Raw genomic sequence first — 16,591 nt, 5'->3', positions numbered from 1 at the left:
CCGGATTTACACTGCTGTCGATAGGAGTAGACTAGTAACTTCAATCAGACGTGACACGACGGCCTCTGAGCTCATTCAGACACGGTGGGCGCCAAACATGGGCGGCAAAACACATTTGATTCAAGCTCGTCCGAAAGACATGTGTCTCTCCCTCCATTTCCCCATTCATACACGGTGGGCGGCAAAACAAACTCTACACGTCTGAAATCGATGTAGGCTAATATTTTAAATAGGGGCAGATGTGTAACTTCCCTCAGACGTGACACAAGCGCCCTACCTATCAGCCCCGTTCATACACCGTGGGCGCCAACCGTCGGCGGCAAAACACCCTCTCCTCGCCCGAAATAGTTACCGGCAAATATTTGGGAGATGCGAGATTACCGTCCTATCCCCAACCGACGAAATGTCCGAAATTTTAAACGGGGGATAAGTTCGTAACTTTCCCACATTTTAGAGTAGCCCGTCCCAAAGTTTGAGATCCCCCTCCCCTCCATTTCCCCATTCATACACCATCGGCGCCACTACAACCTCCCCACTGCGGCCAACCTCCTCCGTCCGCCACCCCATCCTCCACCTTGCCGGAGCCGCTACCCCTACCCCGTCGTCCACTGCAAGAGATGGACGTCTCTCATCCACGGCGCTGGACCAGGATCCTTTCATCGCGTCCTCTCGCTTCATCGGCACCGTCGTCCACCTTGTCGTTGTCGCTCCTATGACCGCCTCGTCCACGACAACATGATTTATCCCCCAACCCGGCCGTCTGCCGTCTAAAGTCTTCTTCCCCGCCGCCGACAGCCATCGCACCCGCAGCACCCTCAACGTATCAGCAGAGGCCTAGACGGCGTCGCAACAGAGGTGGTACTCTTCCATATGTGCTTAAGTTATTGATCTCACCCGAAAAATAGATCGTAATTTGTTTACTGTACTTTTCTTGTCCGTACCAAATCGTAGTGGCTAGTTGAAAGCAAACATTGGTTGCGAAGTAGCTTTGTCCGGTTGCACCTTCAGATCTGCCATGGATGGCACGGGCACTATACTCGTAAAGCTTATGCCCCCCCATTATATTCACTACCATCATCGTAGGTGCTTCGTGTTATGCTAGAATTTCTCCTCAAGACCTCAACCCAAAGCTTACGTGTTGAAATACGAATCTGATATGATGCTCATATCACTAAAACAAAGAACATTTAATTGGTCACCTAATGTTCCCATATTCGTTTCGAAAAGCATGTGCGTCACCCACTGGTCCAGCTAGTTCCACTTTCCTGATTTTTCTCTTGATGCTTAGGGTTTTCCCCTTTTATCTACTCTACTATGATCTGCATAGGTGCTTTCTGTCGTACTAGCATTGCTCCACCCTTCAAGCTAAACAACACAACACACAAAATTCGAAAGCTTAGTTGTTCAAATATGATTGTGATATGATACTGATATTAGTTAACAGACACATTTAATTGGTTAGCTAAAGGTCCCACTTGAGTTTCCAAATGCATGTCGCGACATATAGAGAGACAGCAGAATTGCATTTCTTTGTCACTTGTTGACTGTACTTTCTTGTCCATACCAAATCTTAGTTGTTATTTCAAAGCAAACATCGGTTGCTAACTACTCTTTGTGCGGTTTGCAGCTTCACATCTGCCATCCCACTGCCACGGTCAACATTGTACTCATCATGCTTATGGTTTCCCCATTTTATGATGACCACGAGTGGTTCGTGTCGTGATAGCACTGCTCCACCCATCGAGCTAAACAAGCTTAGTTGTACAAATTCATATCTGATATTATGCTGATATTAGTAAAACTGAAAGATGTTTAATTGGTCAGCTAAATGTTCCTACTTTAGTTTTGAAATGCATGTGAGCCACATATGGAGAGACCGGAAAGAATAGTATTTCTCTATGCGCTCTGGTTCATCATGGGTGGCCAACCGACATTGTATTGAAAGATTTGTGATATCTTCAATCTGCTTGCTCTTCTGCTCTTCTTTAAGATGATCCTCTTCTCTTGCGGTCGACTGGTCAGATCGAGTTGTTCTCCCTTAGTATATTTTGAATCTGTCAGGTCAGGTCGACTTGTTGTTCTTTACTATATGTTGAAGCTGTCATCTGCGAAGTGTCATCACTTCTGGAGCTCTCATATTTTGAGTAGTAGGCCACATTATATTAATGCACACACCAAATTACAGCATGCATGGCATCTTTTAAAAGAATTGCAGAGATAGCACAAAGGGGTTTACAGGGAGGCAGTATTGGATTAGAATCACTTCTGCATTACAAAGATAATCTCACTTGTTTTTATGTTTTCATGCATGTCAGATATTGAACATTATCAAAATGAATATGAGAATGGGCGCACGAGAGGAATATTGCGGAACAATCCACTGGCTAACAAAATTGGCATAGTGGAGGATGGCCTATCTTATTCACCCATCAAGGTGCTTGCTCTAACTTGGCAAGCTTGTATTGGTCACACATATTTTGCATCTGACCTCTTGCATTACTTCTACTTTGTTACACCATCTGCTTAGTTTAAGCATCACATATGAGTATATGCCATACCTATCCATTTTCTGTACCTATTCCATGTGTTGTCATACTATGTTTTTCCAGTCAAATATTGTTCTTTCGTAATAGATGTCCAAAAGGAAGAGGGTGAGTGCAGGTCCTCAAGGAGTACACACTAGGTATTTGGAAAAGGTAGTGATACCTGTTAAATCAGATAGATCAGCAGCCACAGAAAACATAGGCCCAACTGTACCACAGTTTACCCCTACTCCAGTGGCCAAACCCCTATTAGAACTGCTGGGAGCCTAGCGTCAGGTACTGTCTATGATATCAATTCAAAATTTGAACTCCTAAATTTCTGCATGTGCCTTACCTTCTCTCTTGTATGAAAACTAATTTCAGATGAATCTCCTTGCTCAAAGGATCATACAATCTCACAACAATACTGGGCTCTGCATTGCTCTTGTCAGTGCCTCTCTCCCTTTTGCCTTGTAACGCTGTACTTAATTAATTTCTATTGGATTATGTATCATCAGTGTGCACCTGAGCTTCATTATCCTCTGTTTCTTCCAATATTATTTTATCTATATTTACTCTTTGCAAAATGTAGAATAATGGCAACCCTTATAAAGAATTTTCTTTGGGGAATTTATTGAATTATCCTTCCATCAACATGGAGAAGGGCTTTGTCCAGCCCGTGTTAACATGTAATGTAAGTTCATCCTTCACAAGCCCTCAAACTTTGTTCTAGTATAGATTTGGATAGGCGTCATTTCCTCCACTGTTGTTTGCTTTGTTGTTTACATCTAATTGGATGTTTGCAACAACTACCAGTTTCAAATTGTAGTAGTAAAAACATGTTCCTTATGTAGAACAGATCCATTTATTTGCTTATATAATTGTGAAACCTGTTACGTGTCTCCTTGTTTCTCTTTCAGAGTCGTATCTCTTACGCCAGGCAGAACTTTAGGGAAGATAGTGAGCCAAACCATCTTGAGGATAGTGAGATGACCCCAAGGTCCTGTCTTGATTAAGACAGTGAGTTGAAGCTACTCACCAGCAGGTGTGAGACAACCTCTGTGCAGTCGCTGCCTCAATCAGTTCGACTTCTTCAGTCTCAACTTAAAGCGGAAAGGCTTGCTTCAGCTCAGCTCTGACTTGAAGTCAAAGATGTAATGAAGATGTCAGAGGGCTGCCTTGCGCACCATCATGCCATACAGCTACGGGTGATGCATCTATCATTGACACAACTGAGGTCTAATCAGCATGTTCGGCTGTTTGGGGGGCTCGACCTGGCCAGGCCTAGTGCCTTCTGAAGTGCTCTCAGTTTTGTATATTCTTTTGTTGACGCGTTTATTTGCACTGGTGGCGAACTTTGATACCCAGTGGATGTAATATGTGTAATAGCCGTGATAGCCTAGCGTAAGTTTGCTGCTTATTTATTTCCTTGTTGTCTTGTTTATTTGTTTGCTTGTAGTCAGTGCAGTTATTTTTCCGCGATTTGCTAGTGGTCGCAATAACCTATTTTTTAAAACTAGGCGACAATAACCATGGGTTACATATTTACTGTAGTGACACTGGGCCTCCTACGGGCCGTAGAAACAATGGGCCTTCTACGGTCCGTAGAAACAATGGGCCTTCTACGGGCCATAGAAACAATGGGCCTTCTACGTGCCGTATCATCAATGGGCCTTATACGGGCCGTATAATCGATTGGCCAAACATGGGCCAAAAACAGACCGCATTATGGCCGTAAATGGGCTAGAGTTGGAGTTGTCCATTCATGGGCCGACCATAACGGGCCGTCGTTAATAGGCCGTATTTGATGACGCTGTGAAAACGGCCCAACGTATAAACGAGCCACAAACGGGCCGACTGTAAGCACGGGCTGAATTTGGCCCACAAGCAGAAAATGGCAGTAACGGGCCGTAAGTAACCGAATGCTAGAAATGAGACCAAGAATAAATGGGCCCTGAGAAGGCCGAAAGATAACATGGGCTGCAAACGGCCCAATGGATTAATGGGCCGTTAATGGGTATAAAGTGATACACTGTTCATTACGAGCCAGTTTCACCACGGGCCGTTAATGGGCCAAGAGTTACAAAGGGCCTCATATGGGCTGAAAGAGGTCATGGGCCATACATGGGCCGGAACTTAAAATGGGCTGGAATCATATTGGACGGCCCAGATGACGCTACTGGGCCTAATTCGGATAGGTCGTAACGGGCCCTGGGTTAGCAGGCTGTAAATGGGCTATATGCGAACAGGTCGTTAACAGGCTTTCTGTGGGCCAGCCTGCCACCTTTGGACCAAGTCAAACGGGCCGATGGGCCTCTGTTTGGCCGTGCCACATGTTGACGTATCATAGGCGCCTTCGGCCCAATGAGTGGATGACATCTGTCCCATCGGTGAGCCGACACGTGTTTCCTCTAGCCAATGATGATTTTACACGTGGAAAATCCCCATTGGTCGGGGCTGTTAGCGGGTTATCGGATCCAAAACCGGACCCGATAGCTTGACGGTGTTCCGTTACGGTGGATGCCACATGTCGGTCACCCTTGACGAAAGCACTTCTGTGATGCGTGATTTATCGTCATGGAAGTGGACACTTCCGTGATGATAATTTTGGTAATGTCATGGAACACTTCCACGACAGCACAGGTATGACTATCTTGATTCTGTCATAAAATCGTCATGGATGTACATGCATGACAAAAAACGCGACCTACTGTGACAAACACGTATCATCACGGAAGTGTATTTTTTTGTAGTGCTTGCACTCAATGTCGGTTAATCTCAATGCATGTCTATGACTGTTGGCGCTCTCTAGTTGGTCGCTCCTCAATCTCTTGCTAGCCTTCACTTGTACTAAGCGGGAATACTGCTTGTGCATCCACTTCCATAAACCCAAAGTTGTTCCGCATGAGTCCATCACACCTACCTATATGCGGTATTTACCTGCCGCTCCAAGTAAATTTGGATGTGCCAAACTCTAAACCTTCAAATGATAATCTGTTTTGTATGCCCGAATCACTCATGTAGCGACTGGGGGCTGTCAGTATCTTCCATGCTAGGTGGGTTATTCTCACAATGAGTGGACTCCACTCATCATTCACGAGAGAAATGGTTGGTAACCGGGATGCCCAGTTCCATGCTCAGCTCAAATTAAAATATAATTGCAAACAAAACTCCCCCATGATTGTTGTTAGTTGGACGGTACCCGTTGAGTTTCGCACGAGCTGTGGAATGTGCTTGTTGGTGGAGGGGGAGTAAAAACTTTACCATTCTGTTGGGGAACTGCCTATAATGTATCTAGTATGGAAGATACCGAGATCTCTTGGTTGTTATGTTGACAATGAAATCATGTCGCTCAAAATATTATTTATCTCTGTTTCAAAAAGCTCGAGCTCTGGCACCTCTGCAAATTCCTCCTTCCCTCTGTGAAGGTCCTATCTATTTACTTTTATTGCTGAGTCATCATCCTCTTATAAAAAGCACCAGTTAGAGAGCACCACTATCATTTGTATGCTTTGCTATTAATTGATATTGAGTATGTCGTGGGATATCCACGTCCACCTATGGGACCAGGAGGCCCCTTGCTGGTTCGGCAGGGGGACATCATGTTGCACAAAGAGAAGACCAGCGCACGGCAGCACGGCACAGAGCACACAAGCAATTTACCCAGGTTCGGGCCGCCGCGAGGCGTAAAACCCTACTCTTGCTATAGTGGATTGATGATGGAATGGGGATGGCGCAACGCAGTACACTTGCCCGGCAGGGGTCGCCGTAGGGCGGCAGCGACTATGCCCGTATGGGGGTGTGGGTTCGTCAACTTTTCCAACCCTCCCTACGAGTGCCATGGGCCTCCTTTTATAGATCAAGGGGTCACCACAATGGCAAAGTAGTCATTATCCACTGATATGATAGCAAACAGTGCTATCATACCTAACTCTGCGGGCTGACAGGGTGCATTAAATGCACCGCTTAGTGTCACATCATTGGTTGCCCGTCAAGGCTTGCCGGGCTATCTCGCCAGCTCTGTGCCTATTCTCTTGACACGTTGCAGGACGGGTGTCATCTATGGGTTCCTTCTGTAGGAAATGGCTGCCATGTGGCGAATGGCTGCCACTTAATCACCTTGCGGCTTGACACCACACTGATTGACGACGTGGGTCATGCTTGAGTGGTTGGTCGGGTGGTTTGCCTCCGTGAGCCCCGGCAGGCCCTGCCAGGGTATCTTGGTCGTCTGCTTCTCGGGGGTGGCCTGCCCCTTGCCGGGCTCGTCTGCCCAGCAAGGGAGGCCCTTCTCTTGCCGATATCTTGCTTCTCTGGATTGATCTTGGTCCCTCTGAGCTGCATGTTGGTTCTTCAAATCTCTTGGTCCCTCAATCTCTGACTTGAGTTGGTGCCTCGATCTTGTTCTTGTGCTTATGCACAGTCTGGGCAACGGACCCAGGGTCTGTTGCACCGACAGAAGCCCCCGGGCCTGCCCCGAACGTGTTGCTTAGTGTCGTCGGGGTAGGGCCTAATAAGTGCACAGGCAGGGTTGCTGAAGAGGTTGGTCTCCTGAAGTCTTCATTGCTTCTTCATCAGCCTTGGATCCGGGCCAGTTTTCGGTTCCTCCGCGCGCCGTGTGCGACGTCATGTAAGAATTTTGATCGTGGCCCGTGGATTTTCCTCGCCCCTCGATCACGGGGCGGAAACTGTCATCCCACTTGCCTCCCGTTCCGCATGCACCTGCCATGTGTTCCGCATGCATTGGGCATGGTAGGTGGTGGGTGCGGAGGACACGGGGAGGAGTGCCATGGCTGAAAATCGAGCGTTGTTGGTTGGAGCAGAGGGCCAGCCTTGTTTCTCAGAGATTTAGTGGGTGTAGAGAGGCCGCATTGGAGGAGAAGGGCAGCTGTTTCCCGTATGAAGAGCCAGCCCCCACCCCCATTTCCCTATAAAAAGGAGTCGGGGCGTTGCCTCTCTGCACACACTCCTCCTTCTTCTCGGTGATCCTTCTTTTCTAGTCATGGTGCGAGGGCGAGGGCGAGGGCGTGGCGGTGCCCCAGTGGCGGTGTCGAGGGCTTCTGCTCGACAACATGCTACTCCTCCCCCGGATCCTGAGGCGGTGGGATCGTCTGCGAAGAGAGGAGGAAGGAGATGAGGCCGCGGCCGCCGTGGTGCTCGAGGAGGAGGAGGGCGGGGTGGTGCCTTTGTGGAGCCCCCGACGGCGGCTCCTCCCCCGATGGAAGGCCACGTCGGTGACCAACCTCGGGAGTTCATCATAAAGCTATACAAGCCTCTGTGTAATTAACTTCACCTCCCAACTCCCTTCGCGTGGGAGATGGAGCTCGAGCAACCACACGCTCTGCGGCTGCACATGAGGGGCTGTGGGAATGGAGGTATGAGGGTCGATGTCGACTTCCCTGCCCCTCATGTGATGTATCTTCGCCGTGGCTGGAAGAACTTTGCCCGTGCCCATGGCTTCTCGGAGGGTCACGTTCTCCAGTTCAAATTAATGGAGAACGTCCTGCTCTCCGTTAAAATCTTCGGGCGCTCGGGAGGTCGCTTAGGGTGTTGCGCGGAGAGCTCGACCGACGACGAAAGCTCCTCCTCGAGCGAAAGCGACAAGGAGGATAGTGACGGCAATGACGACGACAGCGGGCGGAGGAGCGATGACTCTAACTCTGGCTGATCATCGCCCGCACCATCTTCATCAGGTGGCAGCACCATCATCTGCATCTACGTCTCCTCCCCGGCAAGGTGGTTTGCCGAGGAGTTGGATGCAGAGGTGTAGATGGTGCTGCCAGGCTCCTCCAGCATCCTTCCAGCTAGACCCAGGCAGGCTACCTCTCGGGCTGCAGCCGCGCTAGCCCTGCCGAGTCCTGCTGGCCCTGGTGATGGTGGCTGACGAGGCCGCCTTCCGCCGTGCTCTCCATTGAGGCGTTCCCTCGTGCTCCTGTTCCCGCCGGGCTACCTCTCCTGGAGCCCGATGGGAGCGGCCTGGGCTACCGCCTGGGCGCTCCTTTTGCCCACCTCGCCTTCGACGGTCGTGCCTAGGAGGAGAGGGACAAGAAAGGGCATTACGGAGCACTTATCTTTTTTCAATCTTAAACCAGCCGGCACTTGCCAAATTTTAATTCAAATAATGTAATCTCTCGAGTCCATCTTTGTGTTCTGTAATGCTTGTACTTGTATCAGCATATGAATGAAAAAGATGAACCTTCCCGGGAACCCGTGCATGTGTATGTCCATGCAGAGGTGGGGTGCCTCTTTAATGAAAATAAACGAGTTTTCCCCGACAGGATATCCTGCCGGCACCCTCTGTCTGCCGGAGAGCTACGTCTGTCGGGGACAGACAGAGGGGTCAGCCCCCCGCCAGCTCCTTTTTACCAAAGGCTACTGCGACCATCCTGACTGAAGCAACATTAGAGTCATGGATGGGAGCACCTAAGTTTCAAAAGAGAGGCGAGGTTTTCTCATGCAAAGTTATAGCTTTACCGAACATTAATGGACAAGAGGTAAAACTTATCTATTTGGCTTGCCGGGGATCACTGTGCCATGCAAACTTCTCATCCTTTGTCGATGCCAAGTTCACGGCAGGAACCTGCAACTCCATATAGATGAGAATGAATGCAAGATGCGATCCTATCTATATGCATATGCAAATGCTCATGAAATGCTTATGCAGTGATCTTGGTGTGCTCATGCATGCATGCAATCTTATTTGGGGGCCCCCCTACAACGCTTCTTTATTTTTCTCGCACGGGGTCATCGCCCCGGCTTTGTATAAGGGGTTACATGCAGCTGAGGCAAGGCCTGTACAAAAGGCTGGCTGTCGGGCAGTGCCCGGCAGCTCGCGCCTTACGGGTAGTACTTGCGGAGATGCTCAATATTCCATGAGTTTTGCAACTGAGTGCCATCTCCGGTCTCCAGATGGACCGCGTCAGGTCTGGTGACTCGTACCACCCGGTAAGGGCCTTCCCACTTTGGTGACAGCTTGTTTGTACCCTTGGCGGACTGAACGTGCCTAACGACAAGGTCACCTTCCTCAAAACACCAAGAATGAACCATGCGGCTGTGATAGCGACGCAGGGCTTGCTGGTAGCATGCAGCACGCGTTGCAGCCCAGAGACGGTTCTCCTCGAGTAGCACAGCGTTGTCACGCCGGTGCTGATCTTGTGCTACTTCATTGTAGGCAAGCACTCGAGGGGACCCGTAAATGAGTTCCGTGTGGATACCTGCTTCTTACCCGTAGACCAGGGAGAAGGGAGTCTGCCCGGTAGCTCGGTTAGGTGTCGTTCTGAGGGACCAGAGAACTACTGGCAGCTCCTCGATCCACCGCCTGCCGTGCTTCTACAGCGTATTGAAAGTTCTTGTCTTGAGTCCACGTAACACTTAAACGTTCGCCCTCTCAGCTTGTCCATTGCTCCGGGGGTGTGCCACAGAGGCGAATGAGATCTTGCATCCGAGGGTACGAACATATTGCATGAAGGCGTGGCTCGTGAATTGGGTGACGTTGTCGGTGATGATCCTTGCCGGAACTCCAAAATGACACACCAATTCTTTCAAGAACTTGATAGCTGACTGAGCAGTCACCATTCTCATGGCAGTCACTTCCGGTCACTTTGTAAACTTGTCGATAGCGAAGAACAAGAATTCAAAGCCCCCGATTGCTCGGGGGAAAGGGCGAGGATATCGAGCCCCCAGACCGAAAGTGGCCATGATAAAGGGATTGTCTGAAGGGCTTGGGCAGGCGGGTGTGTTCTCTTGGAATGGAACTAGCAAGCTTCACATGTTGTGACGAGCTCGACCGCATCTTGGAGGGCTATAGGCCAATAGAATCCTTGCCGGAATGCTTTCCCAACTAATGCCCTTGATCCAATGTGTGAGCTGCACATTCCTTTGTGAATCTCAGCCAACAGTTCCTTTCCATCCTCCCGGCAGACACACTTCAATTTCACACCGTTGGGCCTCCTTCTATATAGAGTGTCATCGACAAAATGATACATACTGGCCCTCCGGGCTACTTTCTCAGCTTCATCTTGGTCGCCGGGAAGTTCTCCGGTTTGGAGGAAGCGGATGACGTGCCTTGCCCAAGTTGGAGCCTGGGGCTCGGCAACGAGGACTAGCGGCACCTCCTCTATTGCGGGAGCACCAGCCTCGTCTGCGGGGTCCATGGGCCCGGCTGGAGGGGGTGGTTCGGCAGGCTGTGAGGAGTTGTTTCCGACAGGGTCTCTGCCAGGAGCGGATGGCTCGACTGGGAGAGGCTTACCGTAGTCCAACTTTCTCCTTTTCCGGGCCATTGTGGCTGGTGACATAGAGGGTTGAGAGAGACGGAGAACAAAAGTTCCTGGTTCCACAGGAAGCTTCTGCTTCTGCGCAGCACACTTTGGCAGGTGATCAGCTATGCTGTTTTGCGCACGGGGTACGTGCTTTGTTTGCAACCCGTCAAAGTGCTCCTCCAATCTCCTCACTTCCTCAACGTATGCTTCCATCAATGGGCTTTGATAATCCTTGTTGACTTGTCTCACCACAAGCTGTGAATCTCCTCGTATGATCAATTTCTTGATTCCCAATTCTGCTGCAATTCTGAGCCCGGTAAGGAGCCCTGCATACTCAGCTGTATTGTTGGTGGCTTCTTCCCAGGCAAAGTGCATTTGGATGACGTACTTCAAGTGCTCCCCGGAGGGGGAAACAAGAAGCACGCCAGCCCCTACACCTTGTAGGAAAAAAGCACCATCAAAATACATAATCCATTCTTGGGGTGATTCCTTGTCAGGGATAGCTGTCTCTGACACTTCCTCATCAGGGGTTGGCGTCCATTATGCAATAAACTCTGCCAGCACCCTGCTTTGAATAGTTGATGAGCTCTCAAACTTCAAACCAAAGCTGGATAACTCCAAAGCCCACTCCACTATCCTGCCGGTAGCCTCAGGGTTTTGGAGTATCCTTTGCAACGGAAAACGAGTAACAACTGTGATCTCATGGGCTTGGAAGTAGTGGTGCAGTTTCCTTGAGGCCATAAGGAGACCAAAGATCAACTTTTGCACGCCAGAGTACCTCGATCTATCCCCCTGTAACAAGGAGCTAATGAAGTACACTAGGCGCTGCACCACTTTCTTCCTTGCCACGTCCTTGTGGTTGCTCTCGTTGCCGTGCTCACTACTGTTCTGATCCTTTTCTGACTCTGCCATTATCTGTCCACTTTCCGCCTCATCCACTTCTCGTTGTGCTATCAAGGCCGCACTGACCACTTGGTTGGTTGCCTCCAAGTATAGCAACAATGGCTCTTGGGGTTTGGGTGCAACCAAGGTAGGCACGGACGATAGGTAGGCCTTCAACTCCTGCGGAGCTGCATCTGCTTCTGGGGTCCACTTCATGGGCCCTGCCTTCTTCAAAATTTTAAAGAACGGCAGGGCACGCTTGGCGGACTTGGAAATGAATCTACTTAGTGTGGCAACGCATCCCACTACTAGGAAAAGGGCTATAGATGGAATGGCCACTAATGGCGCACTAGACATGTGGTGCGCCATTGCTATGTAGCAGTGGCGCACCGTGTGCTGGTGCGCCATTAGTGTGAAATACACTTCACACTAATGGCGCACCAGACACGCGGTGCGCCATTAGTAACAAATTTTTTTTTATTTTGCCAGACATACTAATGGCGCACCAGGACATAGTGCGCCATTACTAGTTGTAACTAGTAATGGCGCACCAGCAACATAGTGCGCCACTACAATATTTTTTTATTTTTTACTTTTTTGCAAAACTACTAATGGCGCACCTGGGGCAGTGCGCCATTACTAGTTTAAGCTAGTAATGGCGCACTGCTCCCCCGTGCGCCATTAGTGTTTTTTTTCAAAACTACTAATGGCGCACCACCAGCAGGTGCGCCATTAGTAACCAGGGTTACTAATGGCGCATTATGTGGTGGTGCGCCATTAGTAACCTGGGACGAGCTAGATATTTTGGACAGCCACACCTACCCACTCACTTTCCCCACTTCATTCTCTCCTCCCTCCTCCAAGCTTGTCTCGGTTGCCTCCTCCTCCTCACCTCATTTGCACCATAAATTCATCCAAATTACGTGGTTAAAGCCCCTTTTTTGATAGGTAAGTAAGGGGGAAGCTATCTTTATGTTGTTCTCCCTCCAACAATGTGCACATGCACTTTTTATGTCCTAGCTAGATCTATGTATGTTTGTGGTGTTGCATATGTTTGTGGTGTTGCATATATGTTTGTGTTTGCAGGTACCGGTATTTGAAATGCGATAGTTGCCAATATTTTGCCGGAATGTTGATTCATTTCCGTTTCGGCGAGAATTTTGGCACTGTGCATTCTTTTTGGTCCTATTTTTAGGGAAAGTCATGCCAAATTTTTTCTTGGTTCTAAAATATCGTTTTGCTCTACCCCGCAGGTGACCATGGTCCGCACGATGACGGAAGGCATCATGAATAGGTTTTTGAGCTCCGCGAAGGCCGAGATGCTTGAAAAGAACGAGACGGAGATAAGATGTCTGTGTCGAAGATGCAAGCTGAAGAGCCTTATTGCGGACCCGGATTCCGGGCAGGTGCGGGACCACCTGCTCTTGCGTGGTTTCATGGATGGCTATCGGTGGCAAGGTGATGAAGATGACTATGAAGTCGTCCATGGGGGTCGGGCAAGAAATGAGGATGGGCAGCAAGACAACCACCGCGGCTCGGGCGGGCGAGAAGACGAAGAATCTCCAGGACATGATCACGACGGTGATGCTGTACAGTCATCATGTAGAAGATGCCGGACATGATGATGAGGAAGATGCGGGAGCAGACGAAGGGCATGATCATGAAGATGAAGATGCCGGCGGAGCAGACGACGATGGACCAACGATGGGCTGGGTGCAGGACCCTCATATTCAAGAGCTGCTTCTCAAGCAGACGGATAACGCAAGAGCTGCCGCCCGAGAGAAAGCCAAGCTGGATCAACTGGAGATAGACGCGGTTACTCCATTGTATGAAGGATGCAGGCCCGAGGATACCCGCCTGAAAGTAACGCTCATGGCTCTGGAGATGAAGGTAAAGCACAAAATGACCGACGCATGCTTCGACGAGAACATGTCATTCTGGCACGAACGTCTCCCAAGGGGAACAAGTGCCCGACCAGTTTCGAGGAGGCGAAGAAAATCGTGTGTCCTCTGGATTTACCGCACGTGAAATACCATGTGTGCATGAACAATTGCATCATTTATCGGGACGAGCACACGGAGTCTACCATATGTCCGGTGTGCGGTGTCACTCGATACAAGAAGAGGAAGAAAGCTCCTCGAAAAGTGGTGTGGTACTTTTCGATCACTCCTCGTCTGCAGCGGTATTTTGCGGACCCTAAGGTAGCAAAGCTCCTGCGTTGGCACGCGGATAGGGAGGAGAAGAAGCGAGAAGATGACGCAAATGATCCGGAGATAAATAAAAAAGACAAGATGCTGAGTCACCCTAAGGATGGGAGCCAGTGGCAAGCATTGAACTTCGAACACCCAGAATTTGGGAACGATCCAAGGAACATCGTGCTGGGCGCGAGCACCGATGGAGTCAATCCGTTTGGCAGCCAGAGAAGCACACATAGCACCTGGCCTGTGTTTGTGTGGATGTACAACCTTCCCCCCTGGTTGTGCATGAAGAGGAAGTACATTCACATGAGTATGCTAATTGAAGGGCCGAAACAACCAGGGAACGACATCAATCTGTATCTGGGGCTGCTGGAAGAGGACCTAGACACGCTGTGGAAAACGCCAGCCAATACGTGGGACGCCGCAGAGAAAGAATATTTCCCTATGAGAGCCGCACTGCTCACGACTATCTCGGTTTCGGATATCTCATGGGGCAGGTGGTCCACGGATTTTCTGGATGTGTCAGGTGCATGGATGACACAACGTATCGCCAGCTAGATAGAGATCCTGGGTCTTCGAAAACCGTGTTCATGGGACATCGAAGGTGGCTTCGCGACGATGACCCGTGGAGGAAACGCAAGGATCTGTTCGATGGTGAAACCGAACCCCGAAGACGCCCGCGTATGAGGAGCGGCGAGGAAATAGACGAGCTGTTGAAAAATTGGAAAGATTGCCCACTGCCGGGAAAGAAGCAAAAGGCGCCAGAGCCGGGAAAGAAGCGAAAGGCGCCAGAGCCACTGCTGAAGGTATGGAAACGAGGTCTGTTTTCTGGGACTTGTCGTACTAGAAGATCCACCGTGTGCCTCACAGCCTTGATGTCATGCATATCACGAAGAACGTGTGCGAGAGTCTGCTTGGTACCCTGCTCAACATGCCAGAGAGGACCAAAGATGGGCCGAAAGCAAGGGCAGACTTGAAATCAATGGGCATTAGGGAGGAGCTTCATGCTAATGATGATGATGATGATGAGGCGAAGCAGGACACGAAAAGTCGTCGCAAAGGCAAAAAGGCCAAGAAGACCGGAAATGACTTCCCTCCTGCGTGCTTCACTCTAAGTCAGGAGGAGATCGATCAGTTTTTCACCTGCCTCGTAGGAGTAAAAACTTCCTTATGGTTACGCGGGGAAGATAGGCAGATACCTAGACTCAGTGAAGCAGAAGTTCAGCGGGATGAAGTCTCACGAATGTCACGTGCTGATGACGAAGATACTTCCAGTTGCAATCCGTGGGATCATGGACGCGCACGTCCGTGAAATGCTATTTGGCCTATGCAACTTTTTCGACGTCATCTCTCGGAAGTCGGTTGGCGTGAGGCAACTCAGAAGGCTACAGGAAGAGATCGTGGTGATACTATGCGAGCTTGAGATGTACTTCCCTCCCGCATTCTTCGACGTTATGGTGCATCTGCTGGTCCATATCGTGGAGGATATCATCCAACTCGGGCCGACGTTCCTGCACAGCATGATGCCGTTCTAAAGGATGAATGGTGTCATCAAAGGATACGTTCGCAACATGTCACGTCCAGAGGGAAGCATAGCCAGGGGCTTTCTGACCGAAGAGTGCATCTCCTACTGCATGAATTATCTAGGCATCGAGAACCCCGTTGGTCTGCCCGTCAACAGGCACCTCAGCAGGCTCGCTGGATGGGGTCACCGTGAGGGTCGCCGCGAAATGCATGTCGACTTCGATGGTCGACTCGCCGACTTTGAAAGAGCAAACCTAGTCGCGCTACAACACATAGACGTGGTCGATCCTTGGGTGGTAGAGAACAAAACGTTTATTGAGAAGACGTACAATGACCGAGGCCAACAGAGGACAGACGGAGATATAATCAAAGAGCACAACTCATGTTTCACGCGTTGGTTCAAGCAGAAGCTTCTGTCGTACCCTTTACATGAGGATTCTTCCGCGGAAGAACAACTCATATTCGCCTTGTCACAGGGCGCCGAGCACAACCTGATGACGTATGAGGCGTACGATATCAACGGCTACACATTCTACACCGAGGACAAGGACATGAAGAGCGATGGTTATCAGAACTCCGGGGTAACGATGGAATCCTACACCGGTAACGACAACGATAGATACTACGGAAGGATCGAGGAGATCTGGGAGCTGAGCTACGCTGGAGAGAAGGTCCCGATGTTCCGTGTCAGATGGGCCAAGAGCGTCATAAAAGAAGACTGGTATTTCACCACCATGGTTATACCCGAAGCCAAATCCAAGACCGCAGGCGCGAACGTCACCGCGAAAAATGAGCCATGGGTACTGGCTTCTCAAGTGGACCAATGCTTCTTCATTACCGACCCATCAAAGCCCAGTCGTGTTGTCGTGAGGAGAGGCAAAAGGAAGATCATCGGAATGGATGGAGTCGCCAATGAGCAAGACTTCGACAAGTACGGCGACCCGAAGATGGAATATGACGACAACGATGAAGTATTAGCATACACCACAAGAAGAAGCAGGACCACCCTACCTAAAGGACGTCCGTTCAAGAGAAGAACTCCATTTACGAAAAATAAGGGCAAGAAGATTGTGAACAGATAGCTAGCTAAGATCGATTGTATTTAAATTGTAGCCTTCATTTCTCGATTGTATTTCATGGGCACCATCTCCCCCGCTCCACCGGCCGCCGCCGCCGACCCCCCGCACCCTCCCCCACTCCACCGCCGCCG

The sequence above is a fragment of the Triticum aestivum genome, chromosome 1D, assembly GCF_018294505.1.
Source record: "Triticum aestivum cultivar Chinese Spring chromosome 1D, IWGSC CS RefSeq v2.1, whole genome shotgun sequence".
NCBI lineage: Eukaryota > Viridiplantae > Streptophyta > Magnoliopsida > Poales > Poaceae > Triticum > Triticum aestivum.
The sequence above is the reverse complement of the archived record's forward strand: the minus strand, read 5'-3'. Positions refer to the sequence as shown.